The 6,263-nt window shown below is 41.4% G+C and overlaps 1 non-coding gene across 1 annotated transcript; it reads left to right on the top strand.

The window, feature by feature from the left end:
• The first annotated feature begins 1,707 nt into the window (after positions 1–1,707).
• LOC128126488 (small nucleolar RNA R71) lies at positions 1,708–1,814 on the top strand. The gene has a single exon (XR_008224484.1). It is a non-coding gene; the product is annotated as a small nucleolar RNA R71 (small nucleolar RNA).
• The last annotated feature ends 4,449 nt before the right edge of the window (positions 1,815–6,263 follow it).

Raw genomic sequence — 6,263 nt, 5'->3', positions numbered from 1 at the left:
TATGACTTCAATCAAATACGGAACAGATGCCCTTGGTTTTGTCCTCTTGTCTTGATGAACTGCCTTTATCTCTTCTTCCATAAGCTTTTCCAACTCTTCTAGTTCATTCTCCTCATTAATCGTGAACACCTCTTCTTTATCTTCTAGAAAGTCATCTCTTATCCCAAAGACTTCTTGTTCATCCCCAACCCTCAAAGTGAGCTTGGACTCGCGGATATCAACAAGGGCACCAGCAGTGTTAAGTAATGGCCGACCAAGGATTATCGGAACATCCGTGTCTTCTTTCATGTCCAAGACTACAAAATCTATTGGAAAAACAAATTTTCCAATTTTCACCAAAATATCCTCCACTATGCCTCGGGGTTGTGTCACCGAACGGTTCGCCATGTGAATCTTCATTTTTGTAGCCTTCATCTTCTGAATCTCCAATTTTTGATAAAATGAAAAAGGCATTAGATTAATGCTAGCCTCGGAATCGGCTAAAGCATTAACCTTCATTTTATTCCGAAACTCGCATGGAAGAGTGAGGTGTCCAGGATCCCCCATCTTTTCTGGTGTTTCTCTCAACACAACTTTTCAAGTTTTTTCACTTAGAATCACTGTAGACTGCTTATTTAATTGCCTTCGCGTATCTATCAAGTCTTGCAGTAATTTCTGGTTCTCAGGAGCTTTGGATAAGGATTCAACAAAGGGTGTATTAATTAGAATCCCTTTCACATGCTTCACAAACTCTAAATGTTCCTTCTCCAGTTGACTAAGTGCTGTGCAGGTGGGAAATGGCATAGGTGGATGATAATCTGGAATAGGCTCAAAAGATTTTTGCTCAGACTTGCGCCACGTCGGGGCCAGAGGAGTGCCACGTCGTGGCGAGCCTGGTTCAGCACTTTCTCCATTTTCGATCCTTGATTTTTGGGATGCTGCGGTTCTTCTTCCAACGCCTCCAGGAACTCAGATATTGTATCTTCTTCAGTATCGATGGCCATTACGTGAGATTGGGCTTTTACTTCGGGATTCTTCGGGGGCAATTTTTCATGAACTAAAGTGGCTAGTTGACCAAATTGTACTTCAAGGTTATGGATGGAGGCTTGTTGGTTCTTTATCAATGTTTGTTGTTCCATGATAGCGGAATCCGTGGCATCGTGTCTCTTTTCCAAAGCCTCCATAAACTTCATCAAAATGGTCTCTAGGTCGGGTTTCTTCTCGATTGGTGGCTGCTCCTTTTGGTAAAAGCATCGACCTGTCTGCCTATACTTATCTTCTTTTTGCTTCTTATACTCTTCATGTGGCAGCCACTCCTTCTTCGGTTTCCTCCAGTCGTCATCAAACTTATCCCCACTAGAGTAGCACACTTGAGCTTTCCTGTTCCCAAACTCATCCACATTGCAGTCCTTGGTCAAGTGTGGACCACTGCATCGCTCGCACCCCACTCTTATGGCATGTATCGACTGGTCCATTTGTGTTATCCGGCGATCCATGTTATTTAGCATGGCCATGACAGCTGCAATTTCTTCCGTTTGGGCCCCTCCACCGCCTTTGCTTCCGTCTTGCCTCGAGTTATGGTATTCGCGGGAGTGTTTCGCGAATTCTTCAATTAGCTCCTTGACCTCCCTTGGATTTTTCTTTGTCAATGGTCCTTGAGAATCAAGGAGTTATCTTGTCATCACATTGACCCCATCATAAAAGATTGACATCTCTTGCTGCACATTTAGGTCATGTTGCGGGCAATTTTTGAGTAAGCCCTTGTACTGCTCCCATGCTTCGTATAGTGACTCCCCCGGTTGTTGCTCAAAGTTGGCTATCGCCTTCTTGAGTTTGGCTATCTTGGATGGCGGGCAGAACTGGTCTAGTAATTGCTCACGCATTTGAGCCCAAGTGGTGATTGTACCCTGTGGGAGTGCTTTTAACCACTCCTTAGCAGCTCCTTTGAAAGTGATGGGAAGCATCCTAAGCAAGACTGTATTTCTGGTGACATTTGGGACATTGAAGTAATCCGCAATGTCGTTGACTTCGTCTAGATGCTTAAAAGCATCCTCATGATCCTTCCCGAAAAATGGGATGTCCTTCAGTGCTGTCAATATGTGTCCCTTCAGCTCAAATGTGGCAGTGGCAGGAATTACGGGTTGGACTAAACCGGGCCCCATATCTTCTCGGATCCGCTTCTTGTATGCTCCCATGGACATTTCTTCAGTTGCAGCCATATCGTTCCTTGGCTCATTCTCGGGTTCACTTGTGTGTTCTTCAAATTCTGGCTCGGAATCGTATTCAGACTCGGTTTGCACGGGTGTATGATCCAAATGCTCAAGATTGCTCTTGTGGTTCGCTGATGAACTTGACTCTCCTGTCTTCTTTCCCGACTTCCTAGAAAAGGCTGACTTCAATTCTTGCAAGGGCGTCTTTTTCTTGTGAAGTGCAGACTCGGGGTCTTCCAGTGGTGGCACCAAGTGTGTGTTTGAGCTTCTGGTCATGAACTCCTGCAACTTGCTAAACTAAAACATAAAACTGATCTAAAATAAGAAAAACTAACTACAAACTAAAATTTTTTTTAAAAAAAAAAATTTGTCTGTCCACGTCGTGGCAAGTATATGGCCACGTCATGGACTCTGTGATTAACAGAAAATTTTTATTTTGCTGAATAATTAACTTTTTGTGGCTTTGACTCCACAAGAAGGATCGATTAATTTAATGCAAATGGATAAGCTAAAAACTAAGTCGTTCCCCGGCGACGGCGCCAAAAACTTGATGTGCACAAAAGTACCCACTAATTTTAATATTTATAACCTAACAAACTTAACTATCTATGCACTTATAGGCAGTGTACCTAGTCAGATTATAGTATAGCTTGGGTAAGTCGGGTGTCGATCACAGGGAACGGTGTTCTAATTAATTTACTTACTATTAAATTAACCTAATTTATTTAACAAGTTTAATAAGGGTTTTATCTGGTTTTACAAGATCAGATGAACTTAAATCAAATTCAATAAATAAAAACACACTCTTGTTTAGTTTGAATCCACTTCTCCCTTATGGCTAGCTAACGATTACGGATTATTAAGTTGGTTTTTAGTTATATTAGTAATTTAGTTCTATCTTACCAATACTTAACTAATTCATGTCAAACCGTGTATGTTCACACATAATTAAACACAGAACTAATTATAGATGTAAATATGCTATGTAAGATTTGTTGTGTAAAGGCAATTATGATCACAATTCACGTTCACTAGCACAGCTAAACTTTATTTATTCTAATTACTAACTAAGATTGGTCAATCCTAGCTCTAACAATTCAATGTTCACTAAATTATTAGGTAAACAGGTTCTTGCAGTTTAATGGTCACTAAGCTACACAGAACATGCAACTAAGCAATTAGATAAACAAATAATAACATGCTAGGACATACAAATCAAACACAAGAAATTTTTTACCAACTAAGCTCAATCCATAATCATATAACTATTCATAAGTTTAAAGCTTCATCTAGCTAAACAAGAGTAGCTAGATTCAGCTGCTCATCATAGTAATTAAACTAACACAACTAAAACTAATAAAAGACATGTTCTAAAAATAAACCTTTACTTCTTTTGGTGTTGAAAACCCTCTTCCAGAACCTTTCTTTCGTTCTTATTCGTCTCTTCAAACTCTTTTTCTTTTGCCAAAAGTCTCTCTTTTCGTAATAATTAGGAGGACTTATATAATCCTTAAAAACCCGCGCCACGTCGTGGCTAGGTTGCGCCACGTCGTGGGCTTCAAGCAATCCGTATCCTTCAAGGAAATCCTCCGCGTCGCGATGTTTATCTTCTGGAACACACGTGCCACATCGTGGGCTTCATCGCCACGTCGTGAATTGAGCTCTTATCGTGAATTTATTATTTTCTTGTCTTCCAAGCCTCCCATGTTCCCCATTTTGTCACCTTTGGTCCCTCTCTTCGAAAATCCTTTGTATTGACTGAAAATAACAATTTAAACTCATAAGTATCATTATTCTAAACATATCATCAATTTATTAATAAAAATGTACTTAAATACTGCCTATAAATAAGTATAAATATGGCAATATCAGTGATACACTGCATTATTTCAATGTGATTTATGTTATGTATGTTTTAGAGTTTATAGAGTTAGGACCAGAAGGTCCACAGAGTTAGGACCAGAGGGTCCACAGAGTTATGGGACTAGAGGGTCCCACTGAGACACCTTGACCAGAGGGTCAAACATTGTTATAGCCTCGAGTGGCTAATATGTGTTGTATGTGGTATTTTGGGGAATTCACTAAGCTTCGTGCTTACAGTGTTATGTGTTATGTGTTTCAGGTTTCTGGTTAGCGGGTCGGCACCGGCTTGATTGTACACACCAGAGGAAAAGTTACGTTTTGAGGATCCTGGATTTTTAACTATTCAAATGTGGAGTTATGTTTTGAAATAGAACAAATGAGATTGTTTTACAAGAGTTATGAAGAGTATGCATTTTAAAAGTGAAAAAATTGTTTTAAACGTTCACGTCGTTACAAGTTGGTATCAGAGTCTTGGTTTGAGAGATTCGGATGTGCCTTCGGGTATATCTGGACTCAAACTGAGGAAAATGAGGAAATTTTCAAAAATAAATGATTTTTCTAAAACGAGCAAGAGTTTCTAAGAGAAAGCGGGAAGGAGCAGTGTGTACAATCTGCCAGAGCCGAACGGTGATTTCCCAAAATACCCTTACTTTTGTGTTATGAAATATGTTATGAGATCTTATGCATGCTAGAGATAGGCTAGGTATTTCATAGTTTAGAACTAGAGTGGCTTGATTTGTGATGCCTTAGCCTAGGAGTTGCTGTTATCGGTGATGCACTTACGAGTATGTGCTGAGTAAGAGTATCCAGCAGGAATCCTATGTAGAGAGTGATTTGGGTAGAGGGGTAATCTAGGAGAGGTAACTAGATAATCATGTGTAAAGCCTACCGAGAGAGTAGCTAGATACCCGCAGGAGTAGAGTTGCAGAGTTTGGTGATATCTTTTGAGTATGAATAGAGCTAGTGGAGTTATCACCTAGAGCGGTTTATAGGTGTTTATTCGACGCGAATATTGTTTGCTTCGTGCTTTGTGGAACTCCCGACGATGGGAGTCAGCTACCAAGTGAATGTGATGATATTCAGCAGGTAGATGACTGGCATCATAAGGAGTTTCTTAGCAGCTGATGGCGGAGAAGTGTGAGAACCTGGAAAGAGTCTAAGAAGTGACCTTAGTCAGATAAGTACGCTGACAGAGTAGAGCATTGGTTATGAGAAGGTTGAGCAGTTACTTAGGGAATCTGGAATGGTCCGTGTAGAGAGTATGGGTAGATGTGGCAGGTAGTATAGGCCCGTACTACTGAAAGTAGAGGACCCACACACGATGTAGGGAGTATTCCAGGAGTTCTAAGTAGCAGATCGAGAGGTGATGTCATGGTTCGAGTACCATGATTGGTAGCAGATCGAGAGGTGATATCATGGTTTGAGTACCATGATTGGTAGCAGATCGAGAGGTGATGTCATGGTTCAAGTACCATGGTTGGTAGCAGATCGAGAGGTGATGTCATGGTTCGAGTACCATGATTGGTAGCATATCGAGAGGTGATGTCATGGTTCGAGTACCATGATAGATAGCAGGTCGAGATGTGATGTCATGTTTCGAGTATCATGATTGGTGGCAGATCGAGAGGTGATGTCATGGTTCGAGTACCATGATTTTAGGAAGGTTGAGAAGAGAGGACATGGTTCGAGTACCATAGAATGTGGTGGTTAGTGCTTCTGGTTTTGCCGGTTATTCCACAGTGATTATCTAGACCAAGGTCAGATGTGAAGGAGTATGGGCCCAGAAGGACAGGGTGAATGAGTTTTAGTGGAGCATCCCTTGATATGGAAACCGAGTTAGCTCCGAGAGATTATTGGTGATATACCAGTAGAGTCGCAAGACTCGGAGATGAGTAGGGACGATGCATTATGTAGGGATACTGTCTGAGCCGGGGGACCGGCTGATAGTAGATATGTCACCTTCTGTGACCTGAGTGGTGCTATTTCCGTTTCTTGTGGGAGACGTAAGGGGTGTTGAGGTTTTGGTTCTGAGTTGGGGGTGAGCCCTGTGGGATCGCACTGATGGTGATTTTTTTTTCAAAGTACCTGGCAGTAGGTCTATCGCGAGGGAATGATATAGATTGAGCAGGTTGACAGTCGGGATTGAGATGGTCAAGTACCGGGATGCGCCCTATTTGAGTATAATAGGGCATGTGTTAGCTGCATCGTTGG

This window comes from Lactuca sativa, chromosome 5, assembly GCF_002870075.4.
Source record: "Lactuca sativa cultivar Salinas chromosome 5, Lsat_Salinas_v11, whole genome shotgun sequence".
Classification (NCBI taxonomy): Eukaryota; Viridiplantae; Streptophyta; class Magnoliopsida; order Asterales; family Asteraceae; genus Lactuca; species Lactuca sativa.
The sequence above is the reverse complement of the archived record's forward strand: the minus strand, read 5'-3'. Positions and strand labels throughout refer to the sequence as shown.